General features: G+C 42.8%; 1 protein-coding gene across 3 annotated transcripts in view; it reads right to left on the bottom strand.

The window, feature by feature from the left end:
• The window catches only part of ARHGAP6 (Rho GTPase activating protein 6), an 817,167-nt gene that overhangs the window by 139,967 nt on the left and 662,603 nt on the right, over positions 1-14,597 (bottom strand). The window lies entirely within an intron of this gene.

The following is a 14,597-nucleotide window of genomic DNA, read 5'->3' as shown; positions in this document are numbered from 1 at the left end:
ATTGCAATCGCTGCTGCTTTAATAGTCCTTAGCTGTACTGCAGAACCCCCAACCCACCTGAATGCGGAACAGTGGGCTGCAGTACTGGAATCCTGCTTTTTGCACACCAGCACAGAAATGCAAAGAATTACTGGAGAAGGAGACGCAGATGAAATGCCATGTGCAAGGAGTATAATGGGAATGCTTCCCAAGAAGATTGGTGTTGGTCTGCCAAGTCAGCAGGTGGCATTGTACCCTATATGGCACAGACAGCAGAATGGTTTATCTACAAGAAAATCCCTATTGGGATTAAACACAGAGAGAAAAGACCCTATGAATGAATGCTCAGTCTTTACAAGTATTAGAGTACACTCAAAAGCTTTAAATAAATTCATATGGAACCACAACGAATGAGTATTAATGCACAGTTATGGGTCCTCAACTATTAGATGAGAACCACTAGATTTTTCTTTTGTATCAGAATCAGACAGCACGACAGTACAGGATAATCAGAAGCTGAAGAATTTGTGGCCAAAACCAGTAATGTTGACTATCCAAATGAAGGATATTTTTCATGTTTCTGTTTACTTAAAAGCTTGATATACCACTTTTGCTAAACGAACATCGAAGCAGTTTACAATAACATTAAAAATAAATCCATTTGAGAGAGGAAAGAGCCAATCATACAATCTACAATAACACATAAACCAACACGGGAAACAAAGGAGGGAGTGACCAATAACTGACTGATAGGACAATTCAGTGGCATGTAAGCCAAGGTGGAAGCAGAAGATACAAATTCCACGCAACACCAGTGGCTTTCCAGTGGTTGTATGTTTCGCAGCTGCAGTCACGTTTGTATATGGAAAATATCTCCCTGTATAACACTATCAAACTATTCTGCACTGGTAAGGCTGAAGCAAATAGACCTTCGTAAGTATTCAGTTAATTTTCTTTTTATTTTTTTTTTTTACTGACAACTCAGCTTCAGTGAGGATTTTGGCACAGAATCGAAACTGAGGGGCTTGAAAAATGAGGTTGCATGCTTGGAAACCTGAACTGTGCCAGCATATACTACTGGATGGCTAATTCAAACCAGCACTGTTATTCTCCAACATTCAGACATCATGTGCATTCCAAGTGTCCTCAACAAATTCTCTTCTTCCCAAAATGTGGTCAACTTATTTTTCAAATACAGATATTTTCAGAGGATAGATTTGTTGGGAACCATTGTGAAATTGTTGGCAATATGCAAAATCTAAGCCCTATGAAATCCGATAAATCTGTGATTTTCCTATCAAACGGAAACATCGAATATGACAGCATATAAAGGTCACAAAGCACCATCTGCTTTAACCATTTTATCTTCCTGCTACAACGTGACAAACGGCTTTCAGATTTTACCCTTCTTTCCCTATTGCTAAGGATTCCTTCTCTTCTTTTGTCCTTTTTACAAATCAGCTGCAAATTGTGTACATTTCTAAAAATCTGATGAGGCAGAGACATGAAAGTTACTGCTGTGGCCCTTGGAAATGGACAGAGGCTACCAACTTATTTCAGATAGGCCTGTTTTTTTAGGTCTTTAGTGATCTGAGCTGGATTTGACTGGCTGAACAGAAGTTTAAAGGTCCAGAAACACTGATGGATTTTCTTGAGCTATCCCGTCCACTGTGCTTACCCCAGCGGTTCAAAACTAGAGACCACTAAATCACTGGATGAGGGTAACAAGCAACATGGCTGCTCACCCCCCCTGTCATACAAAACACTTCTTCCTCCTTCCTCTTTGCCTCCAATCGAACCTCCAACAGCACTCAGTGCATATGCATAGCCTCCCTCCTCCTGCAAGTGCTTCCCATTAGAATGAAAATATGCACAGCTATAGAGAGCCATAAGGCTCTAGTAATTTATCTGATAACTGATGCACAAATAAAAACAGGACTCAGCAAGTCCTTGGGAAACAGCGGGGACTGCCACTTTGATACTTCAGGGAGCAGAAGAGCAGTGGTTTCTCTTTCCCAGTCAGGGTCACTTTAACCACTTATGGTTTTGTGGATAGCTTCCACCCCCACATCCATCCAGCAGCAGGGGCGTAGCCAGACACCCAATTTTGGGTGGGCCTGGGCCCAACATGGGTGGGCAGAACTCCACCCTGTCCCACAAGTGATTTGGTCTCTCCCTCTCTCGCCAGTTTTTGGCTGGTGAGGCTTGGGGATCCCAGCTACCCACATCATAGGTGTGCTGCTACTGGGTGGGCCTGAACCCAAAGTGGGTGAGCCTAGGCCCACCCAGGCCCACCCTTGGCTATGCCACTGTCCAGCAGTACCCTTTTCCCTTGCTCCCCTCCCCGTGGTCCAGCACTGACCCTCCTCTCTTCCATCCCTCCCTCATGTCCAGCAGCACCCTCTGTCTACCAGTGATGTCTCTAGACAGAAATATTTGGGTTAGCAACAGGTAGACAAGCTAAGTACTGGGGGAAACAAGCCAAAGTGACATTTCCCTTATCCCCACTTATAGAGATATTCAAGACAAGTAATCTGAATTTTCTGGATGACTATTTGAATCTGTTTCTATAAATTATGATAAAGTTATAACAATTACACGAGTTATAAAAGTTGCAAAATTTAAGAATAATATCGGACTGATGATGAAAAAAGGTGTTCTACTCACTTTCACAATAGGGGTCACCTCCCCTGTGGAAGATCACCTCTGACGGTCCGTTAAACTATAACATACAATTGCTATAATTTTATGTACTGGAGATATATGTGTTGATTAGAGCACCAGCCTTGACATCCAGAGGTGGCTGGTTCAAATTCCACTGTTGCTCCTTGTGATCTTGGGCAAGTCTCTTAACCCTCCATTGCCTCAGGTACAAAATTATTTTGTGAGCCCTCCAGGGACAGAGAAATACCCAGTGCACCTGAATGTAGCTCACCTTGAGCTACTACTGAAAAAGGTGTGTGCAAAATCCAAATAAATATTATTTTGAATGCTTATTGCTACCCACTTAGTATAGTGATTGGCAGGATATAAATGACACAAATGAACAGAAATCATTCTGCATATTACTCTATTTGGAGTGAAGTATGAATTCTATACACAATTGGACAGAATCTTAATATAGAAACTGCATACACTCCACATTCTCTCAACAACACAGCTAAGACCTATAGACTAAACACTCGCCATACCCATGGAAAAAAAAAAATCCAATTGTGAAGTCACCTGAGGAACAATCACCCATTTCTAGACACTGAAATAACAAAACCTTGAAAAAAAGACAACTAAAACCTACATAGTACAATTACTAAAACAGCCCTACTCTCAGGCCTGAAAAGACAGCATTCTATATAATAAAACTCACCCTCAACGTTCTGAGGACACTGACGTCAGTGTCACTTCCTTCGGGCACGTCCTTCGGGTTCTAAGGGTTCGTGGTGGTGAAGCCACCAAAATCACTGTCTCTGGGCCCCGCCCTCGCATCAGATGCAATGACGTCGAGGGCGGAGCAATGGCGTCACAGAGCGAGGGCGGAGCAATAGCGTCAGTGTCTTCACGACTCAGGAGATGAAGGTGGCGTGCGTTGATGAGGTGCGGAGCAATGGCGGTCAGTGGCTTCACAACGCCGAAGGGGTGGGTAGGGAGGGGGGATTCGGGACGAAAACCTTGCTATCGCCCGCTTCATTTGCTCCAGAAACAGGCATGTTTTACTAGTTGTAAATATTACACCACTTCCTCGAGTACCAAAATATCTACTGTTGGGGAAACTAGTATGAGCTACAGATCTCTACACTGAACTACATGTGCTAGCAGAATCCATCACCTCTATCACACACACAGAACAAAGCAGACCCTCATATAATACAGAAAGCCAACATCTATAAGCAATCAAATATTGGAAAAAATTTCAAAAGCAATGCATTTCATCCTGTATCGTACAAATAGAAAAGTAGAAGAGATACACAATTCCCCCAAGGTAATATATTCTATTCCCCCAAAATTTAAAATATTTGGGGTTTTTTTCTTTTGATGTCTGAACGTTTTGCTTTTCTAACCAGGTTGGTTCCAGTATTTCTTTTGCACCCTCTGTCAGTCTTTTCCCAAGTTTTTTTCTCAGAGACTCCTTTCCATTTCTCATCTCACCTTCCTTCTCTACATTTGTCTGATATTGAGCCTCCCTTTCATCTTTTTTCTCTATCATATCCTCTGCTTCTATGCTCAGGTTTTATCCCTCATTCTCTTTCTCTCACTCTCCAATCCTCAATCTCCTTCTTTTCACACCTACCAGCTTTCCATCTCCCACTCCCATCTCCTCCCCACAGTCCCTGTCTCATATTCTCTCCCTTTTCCCAGTCTCCTATTCTCCATCTAACTTACTCACTCCCTAGTTATCCATTTCTATTCTCTGTACTCATCACCTTTCTCTAATTCTCATTACTTCACCAGCTCCAGCACATTCCCTGTCACTCAATCCCACCCTTACTTTCATCATTCTTCCCATTCCCTCTCAACTTCTACCACTCCTATTTCCACATTCTTTCTCTCTTTCCACAGCTGTGTCTCTGTCAGAACACATTAGAGGGGGTGGAACATGCAGGACCTTCATGAGTGCAGACTCCCAAGTGTTCATCGCTGATGGTGTATTTATTGCTATTGCAGGCTTCGCAACAGAAGTGGCAGCAGAAGGGAGTGATCAGCATGGGCTCGTGATCTGATGGCCCTCCTACCACTCTCTCATTTTAACAAGGGGCAACTGAGTGGCTAGGCCTCCTTTAGGCAGAGGCCCAGGGGCAGCTGCCCCTTTTGCCCATTGTTAAAAGTGGCCCTGTTCCCACCCAAAAAAGGAGAAAGGCTTTTTTTGTCGGTTTGGAATTGTTATTTACACAATATCTCACATAAGGCCAGAAGTGCAGTACTGAATAAATACCAGAGTGTATTTTAATTTGATTATTGTCCCACAATAGGCTGTCATGGGGTCCTCTGCCTGGGTTGGGGGAGGGGGAATTAGGTGCAATGGAGTCGCTCACTTCAATAGATGTCCTGGAGTCATAAGAATCCAGACAATGGACCATCTCAGTTGTAGTTCCAAAGGAAAAGGGGTTAGGGGGTAGGGTGCTAGTGGGTTCTTTCTAAATTGGGAATATAAGGGTTTGGTTTTTTTTTCAGTTCTTCACTATAAGATGTTTTGTTCACTATTCTCTCTTTGTTTGCTGATTATCATCATGTAATAGATTGATGACTGTTTAGAGCTGTTGCTCAGCTGTTTGCTGTATGGTTATTTTGATCCTGAATAAATACCATTAAATCATAAAAGTGGTCCTATTCCCAGTAGGAGAGAGTATGTGGCTCTCCTTATACCCACTGGAAGAGTCCTGAGGAAAAGTTCATCTGAGCATCATCCAGGAGGGTAAATATTCACAAGTCACAGGGATAGGAGATTTCCCTTGGCAGTAGGTTTCCAGCAACAAGGTATCTAATGTGATTTACCATATTCAAAGTAAAGGGGGACAACTTCTGCAAGGTAAAAAAAATAAAATCCTCTTGGAAATGTTAGAAGCTTCTGAATTTTCTATGATGTTCAAGATGCTTAATGTAATTGCATATAGAGTTTGTATCTTTTCTGATTAAGAACTGTGTTTTTGCTAAAGATTAAGACTGTGGAATTTACAGAGTATTTTTCTGTATTTTTTCTCAACCTTTCTGATGTTCTGCATATTTACTTTTTGTGTAAACTTATTCTGGTTTGGTGTGAACCATTTTGAGTAGCATAATAAAGAGTGGAATCCCCTAAACTGGCCTCATAGCTAATGTTTCCATCCTTAGACCCCCATTCCAAATACAGCAGTCAGTGGATTACTTTTACACTACAGCCTCTGAAAGGCTCCCCGCCTTTCTAGCTCCTTGAATCACCCGCACACCTTCTAACTCATGTACCATATAACAGCCAACACTAATCAAAACTTGTCATCAAACCACCATATCATTTACTAGTTTTCTAGTCCTTAGTGGCACAGTTGCAACTGAGGTCTAGAAAACTTTTATATGATATGGTGGTTTGATGACAAGTTTTGATTAGTGTTGGCTGTTATATGGTACATCTATGAATGACCCTGACTACTGCATTTAAGTTGGACTGGTGTATTTGATTCACTTTCTAACTCATGGCATCACCTTTTATACTCTGTCATTAACCTTGGGGATTGGCTGCTGTATCAACCAATACTACCTGACACAACAAGCAACATCTCCTCTCCAGACAGTTCCCAATGTTAACAGATAAGCACAATTCCTTAGGAGGTTTTGACATTAAGGGCCCTGTTTACTAAGGTGTGCTAGCATTTTTAGCGTGTGCTAAAAATTAGCTTGCTTTAACCATGTAGAAGCCCATAGGAATATTACGGATATCTACACGGTTAACGTGCACGAAAAATGCTAGAGTGTCTCTAGCGAGGCTTAGTAAATAGGGCCCTAAATATATTACTACTACTACTACTATTTGACATTTCTAAAGCGCTACTAGGGTTACGCAGCATTGTACAATTTAACATAGAATTCTTGCCTTTTATTTATTTAGCACTCATTAACTACTATTTTTATCATGTCTGTGGACCTCTAACCCTACACATTAAATCCTATGCATCTATGCAGGGTATTACATTATTTTTGAATTACTAACAGTACAAGACTGAAAGAGGGACACTATTAGCATTATTCTATTCTAGGGGACTAAAAGCACAAGATTTTTTAATTATAAACTACAGGAAGACTTGCTTATACGAAATAACTTTTATTGACAGAAGTATTGCCCAGAAACTTCAGTATACAGGGAATTTAAGGAAGTAACCTTCCCCAATAGACTCTACTTATTGACTTAGTTTTTAAAATCTTTTCCTATTCCCTGGTGTGGCCTTTGGATACATGTGAAAATAGTACTTATGTTTGTTTAAAAAAAAAAAGAAAAGAAAAACAGGAATTCCCTTTGTCTTGAGTAAAATAAAATCTCTATCCATGCCAAGTATAAAGGGAGCAATAAGTAGTGTCCTCTTGGGAGGTTTCCAAGAATTCTTAGTACATTTAAATTATTCATCAGAGGTGAAAAAAAATATTTATATCCCCCACATCCAGCCCCTCAATACTTAGATTCCAGAATACATTATGACTGAAACCCAGGAGACCACCAAAACAGTTTCTTGACATATCCAACAACAAAATAAACATGATTTATGTTTTCCTTGTAACATATCTATCTGGTTTGATTTTCAAAAAGCTCAATCTTATTTCAAACACAGATATTGTCTTATTGCAGTACCAGCCATCCATTAGGAAAACAATTGCCACTCCCCCACTCACTTTAAATTTAAGGACTTAGGCCCAGATGCACTAACTCCACAGAAAAAGACCTTCCCTTACTGATCCCCGGTTGCTGCTTAGCGATTCTGGAAAAAAAGGGCATGCATGAAGGAAATCACATGCAAATGAGCTGCTCGCTGTTAGCTCATTTGCATGCAATTTCCTTTCTAGGGGCGGGGAGCCAGTCGGTCAGCTGAGCATACGCAGAGCAGCCATGCGTTAAGCGTGGCTGCTCTGCGCATGCCAAAGACGGCTTCATACATGCAGACAAGCTGCATGTATAATAGCCGTCTACAGCCTCCAATAAATTGCCATAGAAACGCTTCTTGCATTAAAAAGAAAAAAAACAAACAGAAGTGCCTGCCAATCACAGCTTGTTTAGCTGTTACTGGTGTCAGCTAAAAACACTGTGATTGGCTGACAGAGACCTGGGTCTCCCTCGGATCTTTACTCTCTCTCTCTACTTCTGCATAAGGGGGAAGTTCTCTCTCTTTCCAGGGTCCTGCTCTCTCTCCCTCTGCTGCACAATTCCGCAATTTTCTGTGTGACTGCTGAAAAAGCAGGAGAAGCAGCAGCTTCCAAGCCGCTGTCATGCCCAGCAAAACCAAAGTATAATTGGAAGATGATGGCCATCAAGAGGAGCAAGAATCGGCAGATCAACAACTTCCTTGCACCAGCAACAGCTCACAGCAGCTCCAGCCAGCCATTAACAAGAGGTGCGGACCTCCCGTTAGGTTTTCCATGGTAAAGGTAGGAACTGCTTTTGTGCATGGGGTCAGAAAACGGCTGTGCATCACCTTGCATGCACATTGTAATACTAATTAGCTCATTATAATAGCTTTTAGATCATTTGCATTCTGTTTTCGTTAGCAGCAACGTGACAGGAAAATGGCTCGGAGAACCCTTTTGTGCATGTCTTGTTTTACTACTTGCTCGCTAAACTGGCTAGAACTGGTTTAAAAACCATGTTGCTGGCTCTTTAGGTTTAGTGCATCTGGCTCTTACTCAACAAATCTTGTGTCCTAAGCCACAAACCTGGTTGCTGTTTCACCAGTAAAGTTAAAATAACTTTTTTTTTTTGTTACATTTGTACCCCGCGCTTTCCCACTCATGGCAGGCTCAATGCAGCTTACATGGGGCAATGGAGGGTTAAGTGACTTGCCCAGAGTCACAAGGAGCTGCCTGTGCCTGAAGTGGGAATTGAACTCAGTTCCCCAGGACCAAAGTCCACCACCCTAACCACTAGACCACTCCTCACACATGCTCTCATTTTCTACAGCTTTTCTAACAAGACACTCTAAGAACACATTGGTGACTTCATCAGTGCAGGGGCGTATCTGCGTGGGGCCTCAGGGGCCTGGGCCCCCGCAGATTTCGCCATGGACCCCCTACTGCTGCCAACCCTCCCCCTCCGTTGCTGTCGCCTACCTTCGCTGGCGGGGGACCCCAACCCCCGCCAGCCGAGGTCCACGTCCTCCTGCCGCTGCCGGCTGCCTTTAAAAGAATTCCGTCAGCTGGTGGGGGACCCCCGCTAGCCGAGGTCCGCGTCCTCCTGCCGCTGCCGGCTGCCTGTAAAAGAATTCCGTCAGCTGGCGGGGGACCCCCAACCCCCGCCAGCCAAGCCGAGGTCCTTTCATTTCTTCCACTAAAGCTGGCGCCGAAAGTTTCTTCTGAGTCTGACGTCAGCTTTAGTGGAAGAAATGAAAGGACCTCGGCTTGGCTGGCGGGGGTTGGGGGTCCCCCGCCAGCTGACGGAATTCTTTTACAGGCAGCCGGCAGCGGCAGGAGGACGCGGACCTCGGCTGGCGGGGGTTGGGGTCCCCCGCCAGCGAAGGTAGGCGACAGCAACGGCGGGGGGAGATTGGCAATGGCAGCGGCTGGGGGGAGGGGGATCGGCAATGGTGGCGGCGGGGGGGGGGCTATAATGTGCCCCCTCACTCTGGCCCCCCCTACCGCTGCAGTTCAGATACGCCCCTGCATCAGTGTATCCTAATTGTGACCCTGGCACCACAGCAGCTTTCAGAACTCCAATATATATATATATATATGCAATCCAAACAACACCCCCCCCCCAAGGTGAAATCCAGACAGCAGAACAACTGGCAAAGTGTCTGATCTACTACCCAGCTCATGACTCACCAGGCCCACACTCTCCAGTTTAGCTTGTTTTATTCCAGATCTGTCTCACCTCAGCTGTTCTTTTCTTTGCCCTGTGTCCACACTGCTGCCAAAACTTTCTGATCTGGCAATCAAAACACATACTGTAGTCAGGACTGATTTTTGATGAGACAGGAGTTTAACATGGGGTGAGCACTATGAAGTGTGGAAGTTAACACTACCTCCAATTTTCCTCTCACTGGCCTATGCCACTGTCGCTGACTGGGTGGGCCTGACTTCACAGAGGTGAAGACCAGGCCTATCCATGGTTATGCCCTTATGGTTTATGGTTAACTTTAATTGATATACCACTCTTCCTTCAAGCAATAACTGTAAACAATAAAACAGAATTAAAAAAATAATAGTACAGAAAGGAACGCCAGTATCAGTTAAAAGGACAGAGAGAAAAGGTAGCTAGAGCAGGAAAGAAAAATGTTATGAAAAAGAGAGAGAGGAAAAAAAACAGAACAGAATGACTTGCACATTCAATGAATTCCAGTAGGGACCGATCCATCAATGTGAATATTAAAGGCTTTCTCAAACAAATAAATCTTGAGAAGAGTTCAAAATCTTAAATAGGACGGCTCCAAACATAAGAAAGAAGGGAGTGAATTCCATAAAGAAGGGGATATATAGAAAAAAAGCCCTAGATCTGGTAGTTTTATAGCGTACTTGTTGTTAAGGATGGAAGTCTAAGGTGCAGATCATTAAGGGAACAAAGATTATAGAAGGAGTGTAACGTTAGATTAGCCCTTGATTCAAAATTATTTACGGTGAAGCCCTGGGATACAAGACAGACCTCATAGACCTACCAACCACAAACACAGTCGCATCAACACGGACATACCTAAATCTCCACTACCCAAGCTGTAAAGGTCTCAAATACAAATCAACCTATGCATCCAGCTTCTCCTACATAAGCACACAACTGTGGAATGCATTAGCAAAAACAGTGAAAACAACGTATGACTACCTCAACTTCCAGAAGCTACTAAAGACCAGCCTGTTCAATAAGGCATACCCTACCAACCCAACTTAAGTGACTGAACCCTGCAACACAACGTAACTAAAGCTCGTAATGAACACTGCATAACTTTCCTTCTCTGGTTCACAAAACAGCTCATTTTCGAAAGAGAAAGGCGCCTGTATTCTGACCCAAATCGGGAGATGGGCGCCTTTCTCCCGTGGGCACCCAAATCGGTATAATCAAAAGCTGATTTTGGGCGCCTCCAACTGCAATCTGTCGCGGGAACGGACAAAGTTGACGGGGGCGTGTCGGAGGCGTGGTGAAGGTGGGCCTGGGCCAAGCAGAGATGGGCACGCTCAGCCGATAATTTAAAAAAATGGGTGTTTTTAGCGAGAATTTAGGTCACTTTTTTTGGGACCCATTTTTTTCATGAACAAGTCTCAAAAAAGTGCCCTAAATGACCAGATGACCACCGGAGGGAATCGGGGATGACCACCCCTGACTCCCCCAGTGGTCACTAACCCCCTCCCACCAAAACAAAAAACAACTTTAACTTTTTTTGCCAGCCTGTATGCCAGCCTCAAATGCCATACCCAGCTCCATCACAGCAGTATGCAGGTCCCTGGAGCAGTTGTTAGTGGGTGCTGTGGACTTCAGCCAGATGGACCCAGGCCCATCCCCCCTACCTGTTACACTTGTGCTGCTAAATGGGAGCCATCCAAACCGCCCCCAAAACCCATGGTACCCACATCTAGGTGCCCCCCTTCAGCCATAAGTGCTATGGTAATGGTGTAGAGTTGTGGGCAGTGGGTTTTGGGGGGGGGGGGATTTGGGGGGGCTCAGTACCCAAGGGAAGGGAGCTATGGACTTGGGAGGTATTTTACTTTTTTTTTTTAATTGTTACAAGTGCCCCCTAGGGTACCCGGCTGGTGTCCTGGCATGTGAGGGGGACCAGTGCACTACGAATCCTGGCCCCTCCCTTGACCAAATGCCTTGGAGTTATTCGATTTTGAGCTGGGCGCCTTCGGTTTCCATTATCACTGAAAAACAAAACCGCCCAGCTCAAATCTGCACAAATCCGATGCATTTGCCCGGCACAAACCGTATTAACAAAAAAAAAAGATGGACGCCCATTTTTTTTTCGAAAATACGGTCTGTCCCGCCCCTTCACGTACCCGTTCTTGGAGATAGATGCCCATGGAGATGGGCGTTCGATTATGCCCCTCAATGTGTCTGTAACATATGAACTTCATTCGACTATAACATCACTTTGTACTTGTTTTTCTACCGGAGTTGGCAAACGCCTTCACGGTACAATGTAAGCCACCCACATTGAGCCTATAAATAGGTGGGAAAATGTGGGATGAAAATGCAACAAATAAAATAAAATAAAATAAATAAATAAAAAGATGCTGAAAGTACCAGAAATGAGCATTCCCTGAGGCTTAGATGCTTCCAGGTTAAGTAAAGACCCCCCCCCCCCCCAACCTTCTTGTTTAGTTGGCTCTCCAGCAACCACATTAGTTTGATATAAAATAGATAGAAAGCTCGCAACATTGTTCCTGAGCCCCAAACAGGGGTCAGAAGCTCAAAAGTAAAATGTCTTACTTTGCCCTTCTGTTTCATCATTCTCAACAGTAATTGCAAGGAGGAAGACAAAAAGTAATGACCAAGGAAGGACCCACAGCTCAATCTGGGAGATGGAGAGACACCATCTTGGATTACCCCAACCAAGTATGTTTCTCATACACCCTAATCTTATTTTAACTCATACCTAAACTTCCCCGTCTTCCTAGTCACCAAATCTGATTATGAATTATTTAATCTCTACTGCTATGATGTCAACAACTAACCAAGCAATCTCGGAGAACATCCATAATCGAAAAGCGCGAGGGGATATATAGATAGTTGAAGTTAAAATTTTAAAAGTGGAAAACTGAAAACTGAAATGCTGTACATTCACCCAGAATGACAACACAGTCAAAAACTCATTGGTTAAATAATAAGGGAGAAGAGGGAGAAAGATTCTTTATCCAATAGGCCTATAGCTTTACAATACAACTAACTGACTGGTCAGAAACTTCAGCCTCATTTGGGAAAAGTTGCAAATAGTCTTGGAAAGGAGGAGAAAAGATAGCAGTATAAATTTCCTACTGTTATGAAAAACAGAAACAATTGCTAGTATGAAGCTACTAGAATAGAAACTGATCAGCTCGACTAATTATAACTTAGCATTAAGAGGGTAATTCTATAAATAACACGCTAATATTTATGCACCAAATACATACATAAATGCCAAAATTCCAGCTACGCATTGTGCTATAAATAGGCATCTAAATACAATAGCACCAAGTTGGAAAGTGGGTGTAAACACAGTAGTCTTTGGGTGGAGAATGGGTGGAGCAAACATTTATGCACATGTTTCAGCAATTTATGCACAAGCATTTAAATTAGCTCCATAGTTGGCATTAAGGATTAAATTCTGCATATGCCCCTGGATTCTAGATATGGCTCCTAGATTCCATGCAGAGATACATGCATAACTTATTCGGCGTAATAAGGTAATCAGAATTTTTAACAGCACTTAACAAGCAGTAACAAGCACTAATTGGTAATAATTACAATTTATGTGCAAAAATCACTAAGTGTGTTCTATAAAAAACTGCGCCTAAATTGCAAAGCACGCAGTTCAACATAAGCACGTATAAGGGCGTGTTTATGGGTATATTTAGGGGCGTTTCGTGGGTGTTCTAAAATTTCTGCACGTAATTACAGAATATGGGTCAGTCCTTCTAAATGTGTCTCTAACACATGAACCTTATCCGACTACATCAACTCCTTGTACGTGTTTCTCTACCGGAGATGGCGTACGCCTCTACGGTACAATGTAAGCCACACTGAGCCTGCAAATAGGTGGGAAAATGTGGGATACAAATGTAACAAATAAAATAAATAAAAAAATTAATCTATGTGCACGGATTTACACCAGGTTTTTATTGACGTAAATGGATGCACGTAGATTTAGGCGTTACGGTATCGACTAAGCGTATTCTATACACCATGCCTAAACCTTACAGAATACGCTTAGTTCCACACGGATTTTGATTTTTTAGGCGACATATGTAGAATCTGGCCTATAGTGCCTTAAAAAAAAAAAAACAACTCAGCCCTATTCTATGAACCATGCTTAAAGTTAGGCAAGATTTATAGAATAGTACTTATGCTTGGGGACCAAATGCGATGCAAATGCTTGTCCCTAAGTTAGGTGCAGATTCCACCTTATTCTATAATTACACGCGTAACTGAAAGGAATGCCCCCGTTCTGCCCGTGACTCTCCCATTTCTGCACTCCCTTTTTTCGACGTGTGCATAAAATTTAGGTGCAGACCCCATGCCTAATTGTAATTAGTGCATTATTCAATTAAATTGCGTGTGCAAGTTGGGCACACACCCAGATTTGCACGCACAAGTTTTAGCGCTTTTTATAGAATTAGGGGATGCGTGCATGTCTAAATTATAGGCAGGCGTGTATTTTACCCATTGCGCTAGTATTCTATAAAGAATAGGCTCACTGTTACAGAATTGTCCTCTTAGAACTATAAAGAAAGCAGGAGCTAAAGATGTGTTTTTTTTTTTTCGACAGTCCTTAATACATGTAGTTATTCATGTTACCTGATCTGTTCAATCAACTTATATACCTTGGGCTTTCCGCTATGGAGTGCAAACTTCACAGTAAGCAGCCCCAGATAAGTATAACTTCCCAGACATCTAGTCTACCACAGAGCTTAGTTATACCTTTTTAAAAGCAAAAATCAGTTTAATTATTCATGTTGCTTTAATTATGTAGCACCACTGATCATTACCTAAGTTTTGCCAGTCTCAGACCTTCGTGTTTTAGCCTCGTATGCAATGTCAGGAAAACAGCACGGAAATAAAAGCCCTTGGTTTATTGATGGCGTATGCTTAATGTTTTGTGAAGCTGCAAGGCAGAAATCTAGTGCCAGATTTATTTTAGCCACTCTCCGAGCAAGAGGAGCATTTTCTGTCATCTCGGTTGAGTGAAAATGGCAAATGAACAGTTCTCACATTCATCACACACACAGCTTGACGACCATCTCCCCACAGTACAAGTAACGGTGACAAA

This window comes from Microcaecilia unicolor, chromosome 4 (assembly GCF_901765095.1).
Source record: "Microcaecilia unicolor chromosome 4, aMicUni1.1, whole genome shotgun sequence".
Taxonomy (NCBI): domain Eukaryota; kingdom Metazoa; phylum Chordata; class Amphibia; order Gymnophiona; family Siphonopidae; genus Microcaecilia; species Microcaecilia unicolor.
Note: the sequence above shows the minus strand (reverse complement) of the source record. Positions and strands in the feature narration are given on the sequence as shown.